The 26,177-nt window shown below is 41.1% G+C and overlaps 1 pseudogene; it reads right to left on the reverse strand.

Annotated features, from left to right (window-relative positions):
- Window positions 1–311: 311 nt before the first annotated feature.
- On the reverse strand, window positions 312–26,177 carry LOC136210676 (leucoanthocyanidin dioxygenase-like; annotated as a pseudogene).

A 26,177-nucleotide genomic window follows, 5' to 3' on the forward strand; every position in this document is an offset into this window, starting at 1 on the left:
TTTTGTTTCTCAAAAATATCGCCAACAGTAATGAACTCAGCTTATAGAAAAAGATGGACCACTCTTAAAAAAAAAAGAAAAATTCCCACTGAAGCCTAACAAGGCAAAAGTTAGTATACAAATATTTAAGAGTAATCAATTAATTAGCATAATAAACATTTTAGATATATCAATAAGTAAAATGAAACCATGTAACACATAAGATCAATTTTTATTATCAAATCATAAGATTGGAGAATCACATAATACAAACCAAATAGAAAACCACAAACATTGATATTTTAGGTACAACATCATTTAGATATAATAGGTTATTGACCCTTCCTAAACAACTTATGCTCGATATGCTGAGCAAAAGTACGAGGAGGAAAGAGTGGTGGTTCAGCCTGAGTAACAATCTCAGGCAAAGGTTTAAGGACGATTTTATCCTTAGGAGGCTCACAAAAAACAGCCCAAGAAATCCTAACTTTTTCCTTATTAACAACTCCTTTATGAAGAATGCTCTTATACTTGCCATTGCTTAAGATCCCAATAGTGTCACCAATGTGCATAATGATGGAATTAGGGACACATTTTGCTGTCACCCATTTGTTTTCATAGAAGAGTTGGAGCCCTGGTACCATGTTGTGGAGGATGAATGTTAGGGCACTTATGTCTGTGTGTGCTTCAACTCCTAAGGCCAGTTCTGGTTGAGGGCATTTTGGGTAGTAGTTTATTTTTAGTTGTAGTAGTAATTCTTCAAGCCCTCCAACTTCTTTTTCTAGTCTGTCTTCTTCTACTCCCAAGCCAAGTGATAGTATTGATAAGATTTTTGTTGCTAGGGATCTCACTTGCTTTGCATACTCACTTGTTACTTCACTGCAAATTTGGAAAGGGAAAATTAAAAAAATATATATAGGTTAGGGATTAGAGGGGTATTTGCAGCTTAGGGCAAATTTTTTTTATGAGACCTACTTATCATTTTACCTATAAAAACTTCAATAATAATAATAATAATAATAATAATAGCAGTGAGAATCGAACTCAAATGAGACTGTAGATATGTTTATGGGCTTGACTGGGCTAGGCTGCGGTTGGGTCAACCCTAATTGGATTTTACACTAAACCTGCTAAACTCGCATTATATCTACATCGATTTCGACTAGGATCAATCAAGGTAAGAATTTCAAACCCAATACAGCTTGCATTAATATTTAAATGGAGCTTGAGTAAGGTAGGAAAACTGATTTCCAAACCCAACACAGACCGCTAAACTAATATATATTTATATTAAAAAGTTTGTTTAACATTAATATTAAACCATAAATATGAAAATAAACATACAACAACTTAAAAAATTTAGTTAATTAATTTAATAAAACTCAACAAAAATAATGTTATATGCCAAAAAAAAATATTTAAAAAATTAAATAGATATAATGAAAACATATATAAAAGGTGTATACTATAATCTGGTCGAGTCGGACTGGGTAAAACTTTTGAGATAAATTTCAAACCTAATTCATTTTATGTGTAGGTTTAAGTAGATTCAGATCGGACAGGACCAATTCTTAAATAGACATGTCCCAGTTCAATCCATTAGAAACGAGTTTGAATGGGTCGACGAGATGGGTTTGAATGGATCGACGAGCTTATGAACAAGTATAAGTGAGAATATCACAAGAATTCTTTTATTATTAATGAGCCCACCATCAATACGGACTTAATTATGTCATGTATAACTTTCAAGGAGAAAAAATGACCTCATATATAAAATCAGTTTCGTTTACTATAAAGTATAAACCAAAAAAAGGAATTGCCTATTATATATAACAATATGTGCAAAAGTGGATTGTTTAAAGTTTTTCAAATGTAAATATAATTTATATATAGAGAAGTAAATTTTATTTTTGTTTTAAAAGATGACTTTTGATCATGTAATGTTGAAATGCTAAATCTTTCTCAACTGTATTGATATTCTCATTTATTCGCTTGAAAATGACATATAACCATATTGAATAAATATTAAGAAAACCACATTTTTTTTTATCTTAATCGACGGGACGAAACCCCGGAGCACAACAAAGAACAAGCTAAGTGATACTAGTAATTCTAGGAAGACAAGTACCACAAATATCAGAAAATAAGATATCCAGGATGCCTGCAGGGGGCACCTCACACTCGTGAAGACCCAGGGGTAAACTTCCTGCGTAATTCGCCATCCAGTCCGTGGCACGGTTACCTTCGCGGAGAACATGAATCAACCTAACCTCTTCCCAATCCTGTCTTAACAATCTTTGACACTCATCAATCAGCCAAAAGAACCTATGCCTATGATCCTTACCATTCTTCACCAAATCCACAACCACAAGCGAGTCCATTTCGAATACAACTTTACGGAAATGTCTATTCCAAGGAAACTTCAACCCGAAGTACAGACCTCATAGCTCCGCAAGCACAACACTGCAAATACCTAAGTTAATAGCGAACACTCCTACCCAAACTCCATTGTCATTCCGAGCAACGCCCCCTACAGCCGCCGGACCCAGGGCTCCCTTACAAGCGCCATCACTATTCACCTTGATCCAGCCCTTCGACGGGGGCTTCCAACTAACCATGACAGTCCTTCTATTTCTATTTCTCATGCGCTGCTCATCTAAAAAGGCTTTCTGACATTCCCCAACTTTACCATATTCTAAAACACTTTAGTGTTCTCAAATTTTGTTGATTAAACCTCTCATTATCAATTTGATAAATTAAGCCTGATTAATAAAATACTTAATTGTAAACATCAAATTTGCTAAAATTACATTATCCAATCCTTATTTAGCATCTATATTTAAAATTACATTTAAATACCATTATTAAAATCAACAGTTGTAGTATAGTGGTAAGTATTCCTGTCTGTCACGCGGGCGACCCGGGTTTGATCCCGGCAATGGGGCAAACTTTTAGCATTTTTTTCAAAAAATAATTAAATCATATTTTTTTTATTAAATAATTAAATCTGATTAAAAGCAAGAGAAAAGTAAAAAATTAACTATGTGGTTTGGACCATTTTCAAATATAAACTATATGGTTTAAAATTTCATAAATAGATAACTTGAGGTTGATTCCGTAGCTACTAATGATCTTTTATTTCATTCAGAAAACATGGAAGATATGGAAGATGAGAAATTTAGGAGAGAGAAATGAGGTGTAAGATAGCGATTCGTTAGGTAAAAAAGGAAAGCAGAAATTACAAAAGAAATAAGTATAAAGACAAAAATACAACCTTTGACTTTAACTGGTATTATAACTTTTTTTTAACACTATTAGTCAGTTTATATTATGTTTACTAACAAAATCAATTTCAAAATACCTATTTATCAACTTTTAAACAACATAGTTTATATTTTAAAATGACAAATGACCCAAATTACCACGAGGTTTATTTTCATAGTTTTCCCTGATTAAGATTGAAATTATTTAAATATAACCTAGAATATCCACCAAAACGCTTTTTTTATATATATAATTAGATCTGATTATTCCATTCGAGATAAAGTAAAAACACATAATCCAAATGAATACTTACATGTACTCGGCCGGAGTTTTCGGCCAAATCGACAAGTCGCGCTTGTCTTCAGGAAATGCAAGATGAAAGAAATAATCCACCCACTCAAGCAGTCCATAAGAATTATTAGCAAGTTTGGTTCCATAGCCTTGAATATTGCCAGAAGCTTGATCATTTGCATACTTTTCTTTTTCCTCAACAGGGAGTTCAAAGAAACCCTGTCCAGCTTTCTTGACACCATTAATAACATCATCAAAAATTCCATGGTTAACAAGGTGCATAATGTAAGGGGGGGATTATCTTTGTAATCAAAATATGTAACAATGGGGAGAGACTTACTCTATGGTGTTGTGGGGAGCCTTGTAATAGCCATTGGCGGTAGGACTCGAGTTGGCATAAGAAACACTATAGGGGGGAGTGACCTGTCATACTAGACAGTCACTCGGTTGTTGGTAGTCTACCATCTCTAGTAGTTGCCCCCCTACTACTACGAGATGGGACCCGTGGTGTAACACTGTTGCTTATCTATGAATAACATCATCCGCGTATTGTTCATTCTTGAGTGTTCTATATATTATCCATGTGTGTGCATGATTGAGATGGTTGCCCTTATGTTGGTATCGTATGTATGCTACTACATTCACTATATGTGGTTCCTATCTAACCCTTGCGTGTGATCTTTGCAGCTAGAGTGATCTAGTTCCCTTGGCTGGCTTACTTCGGGGGAGACAAGTAAGCGCCGAACGGGCCCCGACGATAGGCCCCGTGACATTTGGTATCAGAGCTTGGTGTAACGATACTGGGAGGAACCATGACGATTGCAAATGCTAAACGCATGGATGCCATAGAAAAGCGAATTGAGGATCTCGATTTTGACAATCTTTCTATAGCAGTGGTAAAAAACTGCAGGCAGATCGAGCGTATTGAAGAAGCCATCATAAGACTCCAAAATGAAAATGGAGTAGGCCAGGGGGCCAATACTGAAGAACTTTCTCTACGTATTGATAGCCTTGAGGAGGCAATGTCGAAACTCCAATGCGGAGATGAAAATAAAAATCCGGCAGGGGCCGAGGCCTTGAGGGCTAATATACATACGGCAGAGGCTGAAGCCTTGAGGGCTAGTTTACATCCGGCAGGGGCCGAGGCCGTGAGGGCTAATATACATCCGGCAGAGACCGAGGCCTTGATGGCTAATATACATCCGGCAGGGCCGAGGCCTGGAGGGCTATCATAAATCCGGCAGGGGCCGAGGCCTTGAGGGCTAATGAAAATCCGGCGGGAGCCGAGGCCACGGGGGCTAATGTTGAATTGTTTAAAGCCATTGTGGCTCATGCTGATATCTTTAGGGCGATGATAGCCCGAACAGAAATTTTTGAATTCGTGATGACGAATGCCAAAGCTATTCGAGAACTAATAGCGAAAAACAATCCCCATACCGGTCAACCACCGGAGAGTGGTGTGACTCGAGGAATAGGGAGAAACATAATTAATGAGAATGCTCATTTTGCAGGTGAAGAAAAAATAAATTCGCTTAGAGTGGCCGTGGGCCATGTCGAAGCAGATCAGAGAAAGTTGTTCGAGGTAGTGGAGAAAACTCGCGATCAAACAGGGGATGGATTTGATACCCTCAGGCAGGAGTTGAATGAACTACGGGGGAAGGTGGAATCTCTCTCCCTAAATGGGGGAAGTCATCAAGGGGCCGCGAAAATCAAAATTAGAGAACCGAAACCTTTTGTAGGAATTCGGGACTCCAAGGAAGTTGATAACTTCTTGTTCGACGTGGAAAGTTATTTTGCGGCTACAAAGACAAGCCTAGATTCGGAACGACTAGCAATTGTACCGATGTACTTGGAGGGGGATGCCAAACTGTGGTGGAGACATCAAACTAGTTCAGGGTCAGTAAACATGTGGGAAGACTTCAAAAGGGAATTAAAATCTCAATTCTCTCCCGTAAATGTACAGTTCTCAGCCCGAAATAGGCTAAGCGAACTCCGACAAACTGGTAACATCCGAGACTATGTTCGAAGTTGGCAAGTCCTTACTCTAGAAATTCCGGAGATGCAAAAGGAAGAAAAATTCTTTAGCTTCATGAAAGGATTGAACCCTTGGTTTCACAGTGAGGTGATGAGAAGGGGAGCCACAGATCATTCCTCAGCAATCGCGGCAGCTGAAAGCATAGAGGATTTTAATAGTAACACGAAGAGGAAATTCCCTTCTGGAGCAGACTCAAACCCCAGGACTAACAAATGGAGCAGACCATAGAATGGGGGAGGTGACCGAAACTATTCCTCATCCGGAAGTGAAAGGCGGCCGTGGAACGCCAACAACTCTGAGCGTCGACCCTACCTAGGGAACTACTCGGAAAGAAGAAGCCTTCCACCAAGGACGGCAAGTCCCTACACACAAACCCAAGGTAGCCTTTCGCAAAGGAACCAGTCATACACACCGAGACCGTTGTCATGCTTCCTTTGCACAGGATCACACAAGGCCGCGGATTGCCCAAAGAGATCATCTCTGGCCTCACTGCTCGCAACACGAGAAGAAGGGAGTGTCATAAGGGAAAGGGAACGCGAACCTTCAGAGCCCTCAGTAATGGGATCGCTTCGATTCATGGGAGCTCTGGCAACACAAATAAAGGAGACAGGAGACGGTTCGGAGAAGGGACTCATGTATGTTAAGATAGTAGTAAATGGCAAGAACACGAGAGCCTTGATTGACACTGGAGCAACTGATAACTTCATAACAGACACCGAAGCCTCCCGCTTAGGACTCCACGTGATAAAGGGGACAGGAATGATGAAGGCCGTGAACTCAGCTGCTCAGTCGATTAGTGGAACGGCCCAACATGTACCCTGCAAATTGGGTCCCTGGACGGGCACGATAGGGTTCACAATAGCACGTATGGATGACTTCGATGTCGTGTTAGGGCTGGATTTTCTGAAACAGAGTTTTGCAGTACCCATGGCATCAGCAAGGTGCCTTCTGTTTATGAACCAGGACCCGTGCATCATACCTGTAACGATGAGCTCAATTCGAGAGAAGAAGTACATCTCTGCGATACAGTTCAAGAAGGTATAAAGAGGGGGGAGCAGACATATGTGATTGTCCCTAAAGGTGACGACTCAGAAGGTAGTGTCATCGTCCCTCGAATACTGGAAGGAGTGATGAGGGAGTTCCAAGATGTTATGCCAGAGACGTTGCCACAAACATTACCTCCGCAACGAGATGTTGATCATGCTATTGATCTACTGCCAGGTACGAAGGCCCCAGCAAAAGCACCATATCGAATGGCTCCCCCTGAGTTGGCAGAATTGAGGAAACAGTTAGATGAATTGCTGGAGGCAGGTTTCATCTGGCCATCGAAGGCCCCATATGGCGCCCCAGTACTGTTCCAGAAGAAAGCAGATGGAAGTCTGCGGTTGTGTGTTGATTACCGAGCACTCAATAAGATTACTGTGCGCAACAAATACCCAATTCCTGTAATATCAGACTTGTTTGATCAACTCAGTGGAGCCAAATACTTCACTAAGCTCGATCTACGCTCCGGGTATTACCAAGTCAGAGTAAGGGATGAGGATGTACCAAAAACTGCTTGCGTAACTCGGTATGGATCCTTCGAGTATCTTGTTATGCCTTTTGGACTAACAAACGCTCCGGCAACTTTTTGTACTTTAATGAACCAGGTATTCAGGGACTATCTTGACAAATTTGTGGTGGTCTACCTAGATGACATCGTCATATACAGTTCCACCCTCAAGGAGCATCAGGAGCACTTGCGTCTAGTTTTTCAGAAACTACGGGAGAATCAACTTTTCCTCAAGTTATCCAAATGTGCATTTGGTCAGACGAGCATCAAATTCCTTGGCCACGTTATTGAGGAAGGGAGGATACGCATGGACAAGGGTAAAGTACGGGCTATAGTTGACTGGAAAACCCCTATGAATACAACAGAATTGAGATCCTTCTTGGGGTTGGCTAACTATTACCGGAAGTTCATCAGAAGTTACTCAGAGAGAGTTGCCGACCTTACTGATCTGCTGAAGAAAGACAACAAGTGGGAGTGGACAGATCAGTGTCAAAAATCCTTCGAAAACTTAAAACAAGCTGTCATTGCAGACCCTGTGTTAGCCATCCCGGATATGAACAAACCATTCGAAGTTCACACTGACGCATCAAATTTTGCCTTAGGAGGAGTCATAATGCAAGAGGGCCGAGCGATAGCTTTTGAAAGCAGGAAGCTCAACAGTGCAGAACGACGATATTCCACACATGAGAAAGAGCTACTGGCAGTCGTGCATTGTCTGCGAGTATGGCGCCACTATTTGTTGGGATCCAGGTTCATAGTGAAGACAGACAACACAGCGGTTAGTCATTTCCTAACTCAACAGGGATTGACATCCAAACAGGCTCGATGGCAAAGCTTTCTAGTGGAATTTGACTTTGTACTGGAGTATCACTCAGGGAAAATTAACCAAGTGGCGGATGCATTAAGTCGGAAGTTAGAATTAGCAGAGATGACAAGAATAGCCTCTCTGTCCAGCAGTCACCTATCATCCCCACTACGACAGCAAATCCGAGAAAACCTACAGAAAGACCCTCAGGCAACTGCTATCATCAACCTAGCAAAGCAAGGGAAAACCAGACAGTTCTGGATGAGCGATGACTTGTTGATAACAGTCAAAGACAGAGTGTATGTACCAACCGCGGCTAATCTGAGGAAGACACTAATGAAGGAATGCCACGACACACTATGGGCAGGCCATCCAGGGTGGCACCGCATGCTAGCTCTCCTCCAGCGAAACTATTACTGGCCAAGGATGGAAGATGATGTGAGAAAATATACAAAAACTTGTCTAATCTGCCAACAAGATAAGGCCGAAAGAAAGAAACCTGCAGGGCTGCTACAACCACTACCAGTACCAGGTCGACCATGGGAAAGTGTCTCCCTCGATTTCATATCCAGCCTCCCTCGAGTGGGCGACTTTGACTCCATCTTAGTGGTGGTTAACATGTTTTCCAAATATGGAACTTTCATTCCGATGCCAAAATACTCAACTGCGGAAGTGACGGCACATGCTTTCTTCAAGCATGTAGTCAAATACTGGGGAATCCCAAGGAGTATTGTCAGTGACAGAGATGGTCGGTTTGTGGGAACTTTTTGGGCTAAATTATTCCGACTCTTGGGGTCGAGCCTCGACATGTCCACTAGTTATCACCCTCAGACTGATGGTCAAACAGAGCGATTTAACAGCATGCTGGAAGAGTACCTTCGACACTTTGTCAATGCCAGTCAACGAAACTGGCCCTCATTGCTGGATGTGGCGCAATTCTGCTTTAATAGCCAGAAAAGTTCTGCTACTAATAAATCACCTTTTGAAATTGTTACAGGTCAACAGCCGCTGGTGCCTCATTCAGTTGACATTCCATACACAGGCAAAAATCCAAAAGCATACTTATTCACCAAAGAGTGGAAGCAGAACGAGGAGATCGCGAAGGCACATTTGACGAAGGCATCAAGGAGGATGAAGAAATGGGCGGATACAAGCGGACGTCCACAAGAGTTCCAAGTGGGAGACATGGTCCTGCTCAAACTTCGACCTGAACAACTTCGCTGCCTACGGAACAGAGATAGAAGACTTGTCAGGAAGTACGAGGGACCCCTCCCGGTCCTAGCTAAAGTGGGACCCGTAGCCTACAAACTGGATCTCCCACAGTGGATGTCATTCCACCCAGTGTTCCACGTCAGCAACTTGAAAGAGTATCACCCAGACACAGTAGACGACCAACGCAACAAATCAAAGTGACCTCCAATTACAAAGCAAGCACCTGCCAGCAAAGAAGTGGAAGAAATCCTTACCGAACGCACAGCAACGGTATGTCACCGCCGCCCTCACACAGAGTACCTTGTCAAGTGGAAAGCTCAAGGAATAGAAGAAACAAGGTGGGAGAAAGCAACTGACCTCCAACCTTTCCAACAAAAGATTGAAGACTTCATCAAAACCCGTTCGACAGGGACGTCGAACCTCTGAGTGGGGGAGAGTGTAAGGGGGGGATTATCTTTGTAATCAAAATATGTAACAATGGGGAGAGACTTACTCTATGGTGTTGTGGGGAGCCTTGTAATAGCCATTGGCGGTAGGACTCGAGTTGGCATAAGAAACACTATAGGGGGGAGTGACCTGTCATACTAGACAGTCACTCGGTTGTTGGTAGTCTACCATCTCTAGTAGTTGCCCCCCTACTACTACGAGATGGGACCCGTGGTGTAACACTATTGCTTATCTATGAATAACATCATTCGCGTATTGTTCATTCTTGAGTGTTCTATATGTTATCCATGTGTGTGCATGATTGAGATGGTTGCCCTTATGTTGGTATCGTATGTATGCTATTACATTCACTATATGTGGTTCCTATCTAACCCTTGTGTGTGATCTTTGCAGCTAGAGTGATCTAGTTCCCTTGGCTGGCTTACTTCGGGGGAGACAAGTAAGCGCCGCACGGGCCCCGATGATAGGCCCCGTGACACATAACACCCCATTCTTTTGCAGCCCTAATAAATTCGTCCCTGCATTTTTCTCTCACAATTTGATCTTCTGAATGATTTTTTTCCAAATCAATGATTGGAACTTGAGGACCTTCTTCTTTCTTTTCTGTTGGTTAGTATTTGAACTAGTCGTTCCTGTTTCTAATAAGTTCCTAGAATATAGGACATGATAGAGTTTGTTTTAGTTTGACTTTCTCTTATGCTTGTAATCACGTTTCCTCTGATTATGGGATACGTTAGCTTTATTTCAGCTTTTCTTTTTTCTTGTAAGGCTATTTAATAGCCAATGCTGCTGCTTTTACAAATAACAAATATCTTTGCATCTTCTACAAATTGTTATTGTGTTCACTGTGTTTATTAACATTTGGTATCAGAGCCAAGTTAAACAGGCCTGATTGAGTGAGAAAAGAGAAGTGTTCCCTGAGTGAAACACAAGAGAAGAGTGAGAAAGAATGGCGGAGAGCAGTACCAACAACAGCATGTTCGTACAACCTGCCATCCCCAAATTTGATGGCTATTATGAACATTGGGCTAAGTTGATGGACAATTTCCTTCGTGCAAAGGAATTCTAGAGTCTAGTAGAAGATGGAATAACTGTAATTCCAGTTGGGAAAGAGCCATCAGAAGCAGAGGCAAAACTCATAGGAGAACAACAATTGTAGGATAAGAAGGTGAAGAATTATCTCTATCAAGCTATAGATAGAGAAATCATGGAGACTATTCTTAATGATGACACATCCAAGCAGATATGGGATTCAATGAAGCAGAAATTCAAGGGATCAACTAGAGTCAAAAGAGCACAACTTCAAGCTCTTAAGACTGAGTTTGAAACCTTAAGAATGAAGGAGGGAGAGACTGTTAATGTTTATTTCGGAAGAACACTTTCGATTGCCAAGAAGATGAAGGCGTGTGGGGAGAACGTTAAAGAAGGAGATATCACAGGAAAGATCCTACGCTCTTTAGTTCCCAAATTTAATTATGTTGTGTGTTCTATTGAGGAATCAAATAATGTCGATACTCTAACTGTGGATGAACTCCAGAGTAGTCTCTTAATTTATGAACATAGAATGAGAGGTCCATTTGAAGAAGAACATGCCTTAAAGGTGACATATGAAGCTCGAGGTGGAAGAGGGAGAGGCACAACAAGGGGACGAGGAAGAGGAAGAGGAAGACATCCTATTGATAAGTCAACTATGGAGTGCTATAAGTGTCACAATCTGGGGCACTAACAATATGAATGTACAAATTGGGAGAAGAGAGCTCACTATGTTGAATTCAATGAAGAAGATGAGATGCTTCTAATGGCACATGTAGATCTCAAGCTGAACAAAAAGGAAGGAATCTGGTTCCTCGACTTTGGCTGCTCAAATCACATGTCCGGAAATAAGGAGTGGTTCACGCATCTTGATGAAGGATTCAAACATTCTGTAAAACTTGGGAATGATTCAAAATTGATGGTGATGGGAAAAGGAAGCATAAGGCTGGAATTTGGGGGTCAAGTTCAAACTGTCAGTGATGTGTATTATATACCTGAATTGTGTAACAATCTGCTGAGCATAGGTCAACTTCAAGACCGAGGCATTACCATTTTGATCAAACACGGAGCGTGCAAGCTGTATCATCCTACTCGGGGGCTCATAATGGAAAGCATAATGACTGCTAATAGAATGTTTATAGTCATCACAAGCATTCTCTTGGCAGATTCATCGTGTTTCAATACGTATGAAGAGGAGACAAGCGAAGTTTGGCACAAACGATATGGGCATCTAAGCTACAAAAGTCTTGCTTTGCTGCATAATAAGGAGATGGTTCGTGGGCTTCCAGACATCAAATCACCAACAAAGAAGTGCACTAGTTGTATGCAAGGGAAACAACACAGAAACGTTATACCAAAGAAAAGCAAGTGGAGAGCCATGAGGCAACTACAACTCATCCATTCTGACATTTGCGGCCCCATCTCTCCTGCATCTTATTGTAAAAAGAGGTACTTGCTCACTTTCATTGACGATTTCAGTCGAAAATTATGGGTGTACTTTCTAAATGAGAAGAGCGAACCATTTTCAAGTTTCAAAAATTTCGAAATAATGGTGGAAAAGGATTCTGGTTTATCCTTATGCAGCTTAAGAACGGATAGAGGAGGAGAATTCAACTCAAAAGAATTCTCAGATTTTTGTAAATTAGAAGGAATCAAAAGGCAGCTGACAACGGCCTATACGCCTCAGCAAAATGGAGTCGCCGAGCGTAAAAATCGAACCATACTCAATATGGTGAGATGTTTACTTGAGGAGAAGAAGATGCCACAAAAGCTCTGGCCAGATGCTGTAAAATGGACCTGCCATGTTTTAAATCGAAGTCCCACTACCTCTTTGAAAAACAAAACCCCAGAAGAATGCTGGAGTGGTTTTAAGCCTAATGTTGGATATTTCAGGGTCTTTGGATGCATTGGTAATGTCCATATACCTGATGCAAGGAGACAGAAATTGGATGCAAGAAGCCAAAAGCAAGTTTTGATTGGCTATAGTGAAGAATCAAAAGGGTACAAGTTGATTGATCCCTACACAAATAAAGTAACTATCAGCAGAGATGTAGTGTTTGAAGAAAGTGAAAGTTGGGACTGGAAAAATAGAACAGAAGAAACCAAACATGAGATTCTGGATTGGGGAGAAGCCTATGAAGAGACATACAATCAAGGGGAGGAAAGTGAAGATGAAGCTGTCCCAAATAAAGGTGAAGATGATATAGCAGCCCCAAGTCAAGAAGATAATGAGGCTATTTTAAGTAGTGAAGCAGCCTCACAGAATCACACAAATGAAGACACAAACTCCAGCGATGCTACTTCTAGTGATATTGTTGTCTCACCAACCCGAAGAAGAAGAACTCCAGCTTACTTAGAAGACTATACAAGTGGAGAGGGGCTTTCAGATGATGAGGTACAACAAAACTTTGCTCTCTTTATTTATGCTGATGATCCACTGTATTATGAACAAGCAGTAAAGTCAAAGAAATGGAGGGAGGCCATGGATCTTGAAATCAAGGCGATAGAGAAGAACAATACCTAGAAGCTGGTAGATGCTCCTCTTGGAGTGAAGGTGATAGGAGTCAAATGGGTTTATCGAACCAAGTTAAACTAGAACGGAGAAGTTGACAAATGCAAAGCGAGACTGGTGGCGAAAGGCTATGCTCAAGAAAAGGGGATAGACTATAATGAAGTCTTTGCTCTAGTAGCGAGATGGGATTGTTGGTCCCTTATAACGTAACAAGTTAGTTCCAAGGGGGGGATAGGAACTATTTAAAATTTTAGTACGTTAAGGCTGAATTCTTTTTCTTTAAAAAGGATTACACAGCGCGTTGAGTAAATTAAGACACTAGCTTAGTCAACTGGTGACTAAGTCAGCTTCTTTCTTTGAGTCAGGAGATAGCACTTGAGTCTATTCCTGAACTCAGATACTCAATACACACAACTCAGCGTGACCTCTTTACTTGGTCAGTTTTGTTTAAGAAAGCAATATATATATTAAGGATTTTAAGGTTAGAAAGATGTTACTCAGCAGATTTATCCAGGTTCGGCCTCTAAGCCTACATCCTGTCCCCGGAACACGTTCCGAGCTTTCGAATTCTCTACTGAGCTCTGTAACGGTAGAGCATCAAACCTTTTACAACTTAGAAGCTGAGTATAACAAGAGTACATTCCTCTATAGTATAACAAGAGTACCTTCCTCTATACCTCTACTCACTCCTAATCTCTCACTGAGTACTATAACCGAGTACTCAGCCTCTCCTTTCTAATCTCTAGAAATGATAAAGATTTGTCCTAAACAACAATTGCTAAGACACCTTAGATGATTGAATAATCACTCTAGACTTTTACATGAAAGATATAGAATTTGGTGTAAGTATTTGCTTTGCTTTTTCTCACAGAACTTCGAGTAGAATTTTGGTCAGCGTAATGGCTTAATGAAGATCTGTGTGGAATGAAGCAACTGAAAGGCCCTATTTATAGAGACATCTGAGGCATCAATCATTTCGAATTTCGAAATAACCGTTGGAGGGAAACGGCTTCCTGTCGTTGTCACTCAGTCCTGCTCAGTGCTCTTGGCCAATCAGATTCAAGTATCTTCTGTCTTCGGTCAGTGCTGAGCAGCTTTTAGTCAGTTCGGCAGAATGTCTCTCCATTTATGGTAAGGTCAACTAGACAGCTTTCTGTGTCTTCTGAACTTTACCCAAAGTAGAAATACTTTGTCTGGAAGTTGTTCAACGAATGTCTTCTCGATCCTTCTTTCGCTGAGCTGCGTTTTGTACACAACGGCAGCGTTTTGCACACGCGGGCCGAGTGGTCTTGATCTGTTTGACTTGGGCTTTGACTTCCGTATTGGGCTTTAAGCCTTTTAGTCTTTATGTCTTATAAACAATTTAACTCAACATTGAACAAACACATTAGTGTAATAAATCAAAGCATTTAAACTTAGTGTGTTTAGAATATGTTTAATTTTATTTAAATAATTTTGTCAAATCAAAATCATGTGGAAATGTGTTTCAAAAAACTCCCCCATTTTGATGTTGGCAAAACTATTCAACGAAGAACTCAGTGTTGAGCTCCCCCATGATAGTTGACCTAATATTACTTAGCAGACTCCCCCATCAGGGTTGAGCTACTGACTTAGTTTTACTCTAAACATTTTAAGGTTTAATCGAGTAAGTCTAAGGTCAGTTTTTAGATATAGGTCAGCTCAAGGAACATATTCTATTTTGCTCAGTGTTAAGCGGAAGATTTAACATTCAGAGAGCGCTGAGTATTTTATTGTTCAATGGGTCTTATGAGACAGTGTTTAATAAACATATAAGATAATGTCAAACATTTTATCAGCATAGTATACAATCAACAAGTATTATAAGCAGTCAACACAGTTGATGTATTTGAAGATACATAGTAACATAATACTCAGCATCATATAAAATAACTCAAGTTTGGATAAAAGATGCAAGTATTGTATTGAAATAAAGTAGTCAGCAAAGAGGAACATAGAAACTACAAAGTAATAAATAAACTGAGTTAGCCTATTTCTATTTCTTCTTCTTATGCTTAGACTGACTACTTCTAGCAGCCTCCTGCTGAGTTCTAGCTTGTTCTTTCTCCCCCGTTTTGTCAGCATCGGGAGGAGGAGGAATTCTAAAGGAGTCGGTTAAGGCCGCATTGGTCAGTACGGCGGACAACTCCTTAAGCTTGTCAGCACTTTCATTGATGCCGTCGAAGACAGCAACGCCATCATCCAAGACCTCTTTAGGTATACTGAGTTCAGCTGCGCTGAGCATGCTCAGTATGTAGGCTTGAGACTTACCCACCCAAGTAATTGTATCTGACAGTGCAGTAAAAACTTGATAAAATGTCTTCAGCAGGGCTGAGTCATAATATTGACGCTAGATATTGTAGTGACGCACATGGGTGAAAGTCTTTTGGGTAGTGACCAGTATCTCATTCTGCTTCATCTGGTCAGTGTCCATCTCTTGCTTATTTAAGTTCAGCAAATGAACGGCTTCGCTAATTTGCTCTACCGAGCATTGAGAGTAGGAAGCCAACTGATTGTTGGTCTTGTTTTGCTCAGTGTGAAGTTGGGCAAAGAGCATCTTAACTTCAGCAGAAGTTGCATATTGAGTGTTTGAAGTTGACAAGGTCTGGAATTGTCCCTGAAGAGTGTTGAGATGTTGAGCCATTGTCAGTTGAATCTCAGCCAGCTTCATTATTGAGTCCTACTTGGGCTGTTGTGTTTGAATTGAGATCATAACACTTAGCAGATCCTTTAGTCCTTTAACTTCATTTAAAAGCTGAGTGACTTGGGACAGCTGAGTTGACTCATTGTTGGTAGACCCAGCAGAAGGTTCAGCATTTTGATGAAGATCCTTGATTAATGACTGCACCGATTTGTCTACTAGACTCAGTGGCATGCAGATAGCTGAGTGATCCTTCATCAGGTTGCCTAGTTTCCTCAGTGTGACCAGTTGATGGAGGAGTCGTATTTTTCTCAGGGACGACATGGTTAGTGACTGGAAGGGGGTTTTCAATCTGCACTTGGTTCTCTTGGAGAGATGATTGATCGGCAGGAATGATTGTTTGTGCAGAAGTAATCGGAATGGGTTCAGTGCTGACAGGGGCAGGAATTTCCTGAGTCAGCACAGTGCTTGGAGCAGCAGCATTAGCGAGAACTTGCTCGGTTTGGCTTATAGGGTTGGCAGAAGCATTCAAGTCGGCTTGTTCCTGTAGTGAAGAAACAGAGCTTGCTTTTCAAGAGAAGCTGGCAGAGAAGAAGAAGTTTGTTTGCTGAAAAACTTTAGCTTAAGTGTAGAAGGGTCTTTGGTCGGCTTCTGGACAGGAAGGTCAATGACAGTTGTCTGACTTGCCTTTACTAGTCTTCTTCTTCGAGGAGGTGTAGTGTCAGCTGGGATAGACTCTACTGAGTGAGGAGGAGAAGTCTCTTCTTTATCAGCATTGAGCTGGTCAGTTTGTTCTTGTTCTTCTTCTGCAGCCAACTCAGTATTAGTTGGGTCAGCAGTTTCCTCTCCACTGGCTGTCTCCTTAGTGTCATCCTGACCACTTTCTTCTTCCTCCTGTTGATCATTCCCTTCATCTTCTTCTAGCTCTTCTTCAACCTGTGTGATGAACTGATCATCTGGTTGTACATCGTCTTCTTGATGCTCAGCTTTAGTTCCTTGACATTGTGTGAAGTGACAATCACCAGGAATAACGAAGTCAGTGGGGATAGCATCAATAGGGGTCAGCTCTGAAGACTTCTTCTTCTTCAGAGGTTGCTCATCAGCATCCATTCTTTCTTCTGTATCAGGCTCATCTTGCCTGCTTCGCTTCACATCTGACTTAGGTCTCTCCTGACCTTTTTGAGCAGCTGACTTCAGCTTCTTGGCCGGAGACTCAGCATCTTTTGAAGGAGTCCCAACAGCTTTCCTTTTGCGGGCAGTTGGAGCCTTTGTTCTTTTGCCCTTCTTTGGGACAGTCTCCTCAGCAGGCTGATCAGCACCTTTGGCTTTCTTAATCAGTTGGTCAAACTTCAAGGCACGCAGCGCAGCAGCTGTGATCTCAGAGCCTTGGGCCTCAGTTTCCTCGGATAGGTCAATCTGATGGTCTATAAGGATTCTGGTAATGAAGGAGCCCAGCCTTAGAGTTCCAGTGCTCCTTTGGAAGCCGGCAATTAAGAATACTGGCATGTTGATGGGCTTGTAGCTCAGCATATGCCATATGAAGCATTTCTCAAAGTTTGTTGCTGAGCTGGTGCAATTTATCTTTTGGAAGATATAAGTAGTCAGCAGGTAGTGTGTCATCTTTTGGTGTTGGCCCATTGAGGAACTGGAGATTTCTCTAGAATGGCCAGTGGGCTTGCAGAAGGTGGCAGAGTACCCAGTTCCTTCATGATCACCAGTCCTCCTCAGTTTTGTTCCTTCATTCTTCAGTTTTAGCAAGTTGGCAAGGTAGGTAGGGTTGACAAAAATTGTTTTCTCTTTTACCACAGTTACTAGGTGGTCCTGGTTATCGTCAGCAACCCGCAGATTATGGTAGAATTCCCTTACTAAGTTAGGGTAAGTTGGATCTCTGATTGAGAACAGCTCGGTCCAGCTATTCTTCGATATCCATTCACAAAATGGTTGCTCGGTTTCTACGAAAGCCTCAGAGAACCACCTTGAGTGGTCAATCTTCCACTCTCTAACGTTTTCGAAGACCTTAGTATAGGTTCTGACTTTGGTCGGCTTTCCTTTTGAGGAGGTGGCTTGGTCAGCTTTGCCTTTGCTCGGTGTAGTGGCCTCAGTCGTTCCAGGTGAAGTAGAATGCCTGGAAGGTTCATCGGAACTGGTCTTAGAGTGATCGGCACCGGAGATGTTCAAGGAAATCTTAGTCATAGTTTCAGAGAGGGGTTTGGAAGTTTTGAGAGTTTTTAGAGAGAAAGTATTTATGCCAGAGAATTCGGTAAGTGTAAAGAGATAAAAATGGGGATTTGCCCATTATTTATAGCTGTGAAAGGTGGATCTTATCGAATCCATGTGTCAGTTTTGGCTTGGGATTTTCAACCAACAAGGATCCTGGCATTTATGACACATTCGGCGCATACGTCATCCTAGGTGGCTAGTCGCGTGCTTTATCATTAAACTCAACGGATCTTATACTCAGTATTTAGAATTCTAAACGTTTTATATTCCGAGTAGTCAGTTTTATGCAAAACGGATGGTTTAAGTAATTGGTTGCGCAGTTTGAGATAACTACTCAGTGCGCATATTTGCTCAGTATGTGATATTCATTCATTTAGCATTAAACACTCAGCATACATCTATTTACTCAGCAAATAATAGTATAGATCATTCAACATGTTAATTCACTCAGCATGAATCTGTATTTAGAACTGGAATTTACTGAAAAGGATTAAACATACCAATGGCTTCTCTCAGTATGCTGAACTGCTCACGAGCCAGTGGCTTCATGAAGATATCCGCAAGCTGCTCATCAGTTGGGACATAGGTCAGCTTGATCTCACCTTTGAGTACATGGTCTCTAATAAAGTGATGTCTGATGCTGACATGCTTCATCCTGCTGTGCTGAATTGGGTTCTTTGATAGATCAATTGCACTTTTGTTGTCACATTTGACCTCAATTGTCTTTGTTTGAACACCATAGTCTTCAAGCTGTTGCTTAATCCATAGGACTTGAGCAACACAGTGTCCAGCAGCAATGTACTCAGCCTCAGTGGTAGACAAGGCTACTAACGCCTGCTTCTTGCTGAATCAGGATACAAGACAGCTTCCTAGGAAGTGGCATCCTCCAGAGGTGCTTTTTCGTTCAAGCTTGTCTCGTCCATAGTCAGCGTCAGTGTATCCAACGAGTGTAAAATCATGAGTGTTGGGATACCATAAACATGCGTTCACTGAGCTTTGCAAATATCTAAGGATTCTTTTTACAGCTATGTAATGAGATTCCTTAGGGTTAGATTGATACCTAGCACAGTAGCATACTGAGAACTGAATGTCCGGTCTACTCACTGTTGAGTAAAGTAGAGAGCCTATCATACCTCGATACAATTTGCTGTCTACCGACTTACCATTCTCGTCAGCACAAAAGACAGTGTCAGTGCCCATAGGAGTAGATATTGGCTTGCAATTTTCCAAATCATATTTCTTCAATATCTCCTTGGCATATTTAGCTTGACTGATGAAGATGCCATTTTTCCCTTGTTTGATTTGAAGTCCAAGGAAGAAGTTGAGTTCTCCCATCATTGACATTTCAAACTCAGTTTGCATTTGCTTGCTAAATTCCTTGCACATCGACTCATTAGTAGCACCGAAAATAATATCATCAACATATATTTGAGCCAGCAGGGTATCTTTACCCTTTTTCTTAATGAATAAGGTTGTATCAGCTTTGCCTCTGACATAGTTTCTAGTCAGCAGGAAACTGGTCAGCCTCTCATACCAAGCACGTGGTGCTTGCTTGAGGCCGTACAGAGCCTTTTTGAGTTTATAAATGTGGTTTAGGAATTTAGGATCCTCAAACCCTAGAGGTTGATTAACATAAACTTCCTCGTTTATAACTCCATTAAGGAATGCACTCTTAACATCCATTTGAAACAGTTTAAAGTTCATATAACTTGCATAAGTGCATAAAATTCTAATAGCCTCTAGCCTTGCCGCTGGGGCAAAGGTCTCACTGTAGTCAATACCTTCTTGCTGACTGTAGCCCTGAGCTACAAGCCTTGCTTTGTTCCTGACTACATTTCCTTGTTCATCCAGCTTGTTGCGGAAGACCCATCTTGTTCCAATGGTCTTCTGACTCCTTGGATGTGGCACTAACTCCCATACATCGTTTCTTCTGAATTGATCAAGTTCCTCTTGCATTGCGCTCATCCAGAATTCATCCTCCTCAGCATCAACGAAGTTCTTTGGTTCCTGAACTGAGACGAAGGCTACGTTGCTGAGGTATCTTCTGAGTTGGTTTCTTGTCATCAGGGTATTCTCAGCGGCATCAATAATAGCACTCTCTGAGTGTCCTCTTGGTATCCTTATCTCCTTTGGTAGATTGATGTCTTGTGCTGTCTGTGTTTCAACAATCTCTGCAGGTGTAGACTGGTCAGTGAAAACAATTTGAGGTTCACTTTTACCTTTGGTCAGCCCTTGAGGGAATGACTCAGCGGCTGTATCTTGATCAGCGGGTACTGAGTGTGGATCATCCTCGGTCAGCGGCAGATATCTTCCTGCAGGGTTAGTTTCATCGAACTCAACATGTACTGACTCTTCTAAAACTTGAGTTCGTTTATTGAAAACTCTGTATGCTTTGCTGTTTGTTGAGTAGCCTAAAAAGATAGCCTCATCAGCTTTCGTCCTTTCCAAAGTTCGTAGGGGGTTTTCTTTAGTATAGGTCTAACAAGAGCCCTATTAAGAATATAGCACGCTGTGTTAACAGCTTCTCCCCAAAAGTACTTTGGAAGCCTATGCTCACTCATCATTGTCCTGGCTATTTCAACCAAGGTTCTGTTCTTCCTTTCAACAACCCCATTTTGTTGAGGCATCCTAGGAGCAGAAAAATTATGGTCAATGCCGCTGGCTTCACAGAATTTAACAAACTGTTGGTTTTTGAATTCTCCACCATTATCACTTCGGATATGAGCCAATTTTAGGTCTTTATCATTTTCAAGTTTTCTAACCAAATTTGAAAATGTCTCAAAGGTCTCATCCTTGCTACTCAGCAAGATGATCGAAGTGTCCCGAGAAAAGTCATCTACAATGACCAAGGAAAATCTTCTTCCACCCAGACTCAGCGGCTGGACTGGACCAAAGAGATCCAAGTGTAGTAACTCTAATGGACGCTTAGTTGAGACAATGTTTTTGCTATGAAAAGATTGTTTGGTTTGTTTTCCAGCTTGGCAAGTGTGGCATAATTGATCTTTTTCAAATTTAAGTTCTGGCAGTCCCTCAACCAATTGCTTTCTTGCTAATTTGGCCAGGAGGTCCATGCTTACATGACCAAGTCTCCTGTGCCATAGCCAGGAATTTTCTTCCTTTGAAACTAAGCATACAGTTTTTGAAAACTTTTTCTCTAAGTTTAGCATGAAGACATTATCAATGCGAGGGGCAGTTAAAATTAACTCATTAGTTTTACCCTCGAATATTTTACATCCAGTGTCATCAAATATAACTTTTCTCCCATTGTCACATAACTAAGCTACGCTGAGTAAGTTATATTTGAGTCCGCTGACTAGGGAGACAGACTCAATAGTAGGATTACCTCCAATGGTTCCCGACCCTACTATCTTACCCTTTTTGTTGTCTCCAAAACTTACGCTTCCTCCTCGTTTACGCTCGAATGTGATGAACTGAGTTTCATCACCAGTCATATGCCTCGAGCATGCGCTGTCAATATACCACATCTTTGACTTCTCAGCACATCTCAGGCTTACTTGCAATGTAACTAGTTACTTTTCGGTACCCAATTCTTTTTGGGTCCTTGCTTGTTAGGTTCAACATGTAAAGCATCATATTTTATTTTATGGCGGCATACTTGGACAGTATGGCCATTCTTTCCACAGAAGTCACAGCTGACCTTCCGTTTAGGATTTCTCACTGACTGGTCAGCACCCCAGTGCTGAGCGTGCCAGCACACCTTTATGGTGTGTCCTTTCTTCCCACAGAAGTCACACTGGACATTCCGCTGAGGATTCCATCTCTGCTGACCAGTACTTCGGTACTGAGTATTCAGAGGAATATTTCTTTTGTTTGGAACCTTTAGTTGGTTCTGAATGGATGTGACGTCCTTCCTCAGTTTCTTAGAATCTGATTGGACCTCAGAGACAAACTTTTGCATAATTCCAATGTTACTATGCAAATCTGAGTTGTCTTGAAGAAGATATTGAAGGTCACTCAGTTTGACCTCCTCAACCTCGTCACATCGCCTGCTGAGTGCTCTAACCTTTTTATTACACTTTTTGACAAGTGTGTAGAGGTCACTCAGGGCATTAACCATTTCATTTCTGAGCAAGGGTAGTGATATTACCTCAGTTGAATGTTCCTCACCGTCAAAAACAATGGAGGGGTCAGCATTCTCAGAAACACATGGCTCAGCAAGTTCATCAGCCATGAAACAAATCTTTGCTGACTCAGTGGCATCAGCTTTAGATGATGATGAATCATCACTATCACTCCAGGTTGCCACCATTGCCTTCTTGCCGTTCTTTCTTTCTTTCCTCAGCGAGGGACAGCTTGACTTGATATGGCCAGTTTGATGACATTCAAAGCATGTAATGGGCTTTGAGATGTCCTTCTTGTACTTGCTGTCGCTGGAGTCAGCTTTGTACTTATCAAACTTTTTATAAGGCTTCTTAGAATATTTGTCATTCTTTTTGAACAGTCTTTTCATCTTTCTGGTGAACATAGCCATCTCTTCATCGTCTGTTGAGCTTCCATCAGTGGAGTCAGCTTTCATGACAAGAGACTTTTGCTTCTTGTCTTCAGAGTTTTCCTTCACCTTAAAATTCTTCATCGAGATCTCATGGGTCAGTAGTGAGCCGATGAGTTCATCATACTTATAGGTGGTTAAGTCTTGAGCTTCCTCAACAGCGGTCTTCTTTGCTTGCCAGTTTTTAGGAAGACTCCTAAGAATCTTCTTGACTTGTTCTTCCTCAGTGAAGATCTTCCCAAGTCTCTTGAGCTCGTTGATGATGTTTGTAAACCTTGCATTCATGTCAGAGATTCCTTCATCATCGTTCATTTCGAACAGCTCGTATAGTCTCATCTGCTGGTTCACCTTGGACTCCTTCACTTTGTTGGTTCCTTCGTAGGTGACCTCCAGCTTCTTCCAGATCTCTTGCGCTGACTCACAACCTGATATCTTGTTATATTCTGCAGCATCAAGCGCACAGTGAAGCATGTTTATAGCCGAAGCGTGATTTTGTAGCTTCTTGAGATCATCCTCTATCCATTTGGCCTCAGCTTTGACAACTGTTTGGCTAGCCACAACTTCAACAGGAACAAATAGGCCCTGGACTATTGAAAGCCATGCACTCATATTTGTTGCCTGAATAAAGTTTTTCATCCTATTCTTCAAGAAGGTGTAGTTAGACCCGAAGAATAGGGGAGGCCGAGTAATGGACAGCCCCTCAGGTAAGATCTGAGTTGTCTGGTTTCTTGGGAGAAACCGAGTGCTGTTTTCAGCCATAGTGGGGATCAGCTCAAGGTAGTTAAACCTTTCACAGTGAGCTTTTAAGCTCTGATACCACTTGTTGGTCCCTTATAACGTAACAAGTTAGTTCCAGGGGGGGATAGGAACTATTTAAAATTTTAGTACGTTAAGGCTGACTTCTTTTTCTTTAAAAAGGATTACACAGCGCGCTGAGTAAATTAAGACACTAGCTTAGTCAACTGGTGACTAAGTCATCTTCTTTCTTTGAGTCAGGAGATAGCACTTGAGTCTATTCCTGAACTTAGATACTCAATACACACAACTCAGCGTGACCTCTTTACTTGGTCAGTTTTGTTTAAGCAAGCAATATATATATTAAGGAGTTTAAGGTTAGAAAGATGTTACTCAGCAGATTTATCCAGGTTCGGCCTCTAAGCCTACGTCCTGTCCCCGGAACACGTTCCGAACTTTCGAATTCTCTACTGAGCTCTTTAACGGTAGAGCATCAAACCTTTTACAACTTAGAAGCTGAGTATAACAAGAGTACCTTCCTCTATACCTCTACTCACTCCTAATCTCTCGCTGAGTACTATAACCGAGTACTCAGCCTCTCCTTTCTAATCTCTAGAAATGATAAAGATTTGTCCTAAACAACAATTGCTAAGACACCTTAGATGATTGAATAATCACTCTAGACTTTTACACGAAAGATATAGAATTTGGTGTAAGTATTTGCTTTGCTTTTTCTCACAGAACTTCGAGTAGAATTTTGGTCAGCGTAATGGCTTAATGAAGATCTGTGTGGAATGAAGCAACTGAAAGGCCCTATTTATAGAGACGTCTGAGGCATCAGTCATTTCGAATTTCGAAATAACCGTTGGAGGGAAACGACTTCCTGTCATTGTCACCCAGTCCTGCTCAGTGCTCTTGGCCAATCAGATTCAAGTATTTTCTGTCTTCGGTCAGTGCTGAGCAGCTTTTAGTCAGTCCGGCAGAATGTCTCTCCATTTATGGTAAGGTCAACTAGACAACTTTCTGTGTCTTCTGAACTTTACCCAAAGTAGAAATACTTTGTCTGGAAGTTGTTCAACGAAGGTCTTCTCGATCCTTCTTTCGCTGAGCTGTGTTTTGTACACAACGGCAGCGTTTTGCACACGCGGGCCGAGTGGTCTTGATCTGTTTGACTTGGGCTTTGACTTCCGTATTGGGCTTTAAGCCTTTTAGTCTTTATGTCTTATAAACAATTTAACTCAACATTGAACAAACACATTAGTGTAATAAATCAAAGCATTTAAACTTAGTGTGTTTAGAATATGTTTAATTTTATTTAAATAATTTTGTCAAATCAAAATCATGTGGAAAGGTGTTTCAACAGGGATACCATTCGGACCGTGTTGGCTGTAGCAGCAAGAAATCATTGGCTCTTTATGTATTGAAGCAAGCTCTGTGGGCGTGGTTCAGTAAAATTGAAGGGTATTTCATCAAAGAAGGATTTGAAAGGAGTTGTTGTGATCATACTCTCTTTGTCAAAAGGCATAAAAACAACAAAATCTTGATTGTAAGTCTCTATGTTGATGACCTCATTTTCACTAGTAACGATTTGTTAATGATACAAGATTTCAAAACTTCAATGAGAAATGAGTTTGAAATGGCTGATCTTGGGGAGATAAGGTATTTTCTGGGGGTAGAAGTTAACCAAGGCCACAACGGCATCTTCATCAGCCAAAAGAAATATGCAAGTGAAGTACTTGAGAGATTTGGAATGGAAGAATGTAATGGAGTCAGAAATCCAATAGTTCCAGGAAGCAAGTTGACAAAGGAGGAAGGAGGAACAAAAGCTGATGCAAGACTGTTCAAACAAATCATTGGAAGTCTTATGTACATGACAGTCACGAGACCTGACTTAATGTACATCGTTTGTCTCTTAAGCAGGTATATGTCAAATCCAAAGGAAGTACACATGCTAGCAGCCAAAAGAGTGTTGAGATACATGCAGTCCACTGTTGATTTCGGCACTTACTATAAAAGAGATTGTGTAATGGAGATGAAAGCATACACAGATAGTGACTATGTCGGGGATTTGGATGATCGGAAGAGCACTTCAGGATATGTGTTCATGTTAAGTGGAGGAGCTATAGCTTGGGCATCTAAGAAGCAGCCCGTGGTAACTCTCTCAACCACTGAAGCAGAATATGTAGCTGCTGCCTCTTGTGCCTGTCAAAGTGTCTAGATGCAGCGAGTTTTGAAACAGATTGAAGGTACAACAAATGACTGTGTCAAAATTCTTTGTGACAATTCTTCCACTATCAAACTCGCAAAAAATCCAGTCTTTCATGGGAGAAGTAAGCACATTGATGTACGATTTCATTTTCTAAGAAATCTTACAAGTGACGGGTCAATTGACATGGAATATTGTGGTAGCAATGAGCAAGTAGCTGACATTATGACCAAACCTTTGAAACTTTCGAAAAACTCAGAGAAGCACTTGATGTTAGAAGTAGTCTTGGTATAAACTAACATGTAGCTGACATGTTTAGTTTAGGGGAGAGTTTTGTTGGTTAGTATTTGAACTAGTCGTTCCTGTTTCTAATAAATTCCTAGAATATAGGACGTGATAGAGTTTGTTTTAGTTTGACTTTCTCTTATGCTTGTAATCACGTTTCCTCTGATTATGGGATACATTAGCTTTATTTCAGCTTTTCTATTTTCTTGTAAGGCTATTTAATAGCCATTGCTGCTGCTTTTACAAATAACAAATATCTTTGCATCTTCTGCAAATTGCTATTGTGTTCACTGTGTTTATTAACATTTTCTTCTTCAAATATATTTCCTATGTTTTCTAGCTCTTCTTTTGAGCGAATGTATTCATTTGGGATTGATTGAATTCCACTGCTTGATAAGCTTTCTACCCTAGAAGAAGAAATTTGAATCACCAT

The sequence above is a fragment of the Euphorbia lathyris genome, chromosome 1 (genome assembly GCF_963576675.1).
Source record: "Euphorbia lathyris chromosome 1, ddEupLath1.1, whole genome shotgun sequence".
In the NCBI taxonomy this organism is placed as follows: Eukaryota; Viridiplantae; Streptophyta; class Magnoliopsida; order Malpighiales; family Euphorbiaceae; genus Euphorbia; species Euphorbia lathyris.